Below are 323 nucleotides of genomic sequence, written 5' to 3' on the forward strand. Positions count from 1 at the left end.
ACAGCGTGAGTATAAGTAGGCAGCAGATGCAACGCATATTCAGGTTTTCGCTGAGGAGCCGAGCCGGTGACCCGGCCGCTCAGCAGTGGGACAGGAGCTGTGGCGACGGGACGTGACGTCTCTGTTCCCTCCTTCAGGGAACGAGGGTTACCATACATAACAGAGACGTTCTCTTTCAGTCGGTCACTCCAGACATCATGTCGGATGACCGACGAATTGGGATCCCTAACAAAGGGCCACAGGTACTGCCCCTTCCAGTGTCCCGTGGAAGCCACCTGCGCCCCTACTTTTTGGCGTAGGCCAGGGCTTACCACAAGAGGACC

Source organism: Sinocyclocheilus rhinocerous, unplaced genomic scaffold, assembly GCF_001515625.1.
Source record: "Sinocyclocheilus rhinocerous isolate Xijiao unplaced genomic scaffold, SAMN03320098_v1.1 scaffold2302, whole genome shotgun sequence".
Lineage (NCBI taxonomy): Eukaryota > Metazoa > Chordata > Actinopteri > Cypriniformes > Cyprinidae > Sinocyclocheilus > Sinocyclocheilus rhinocerous.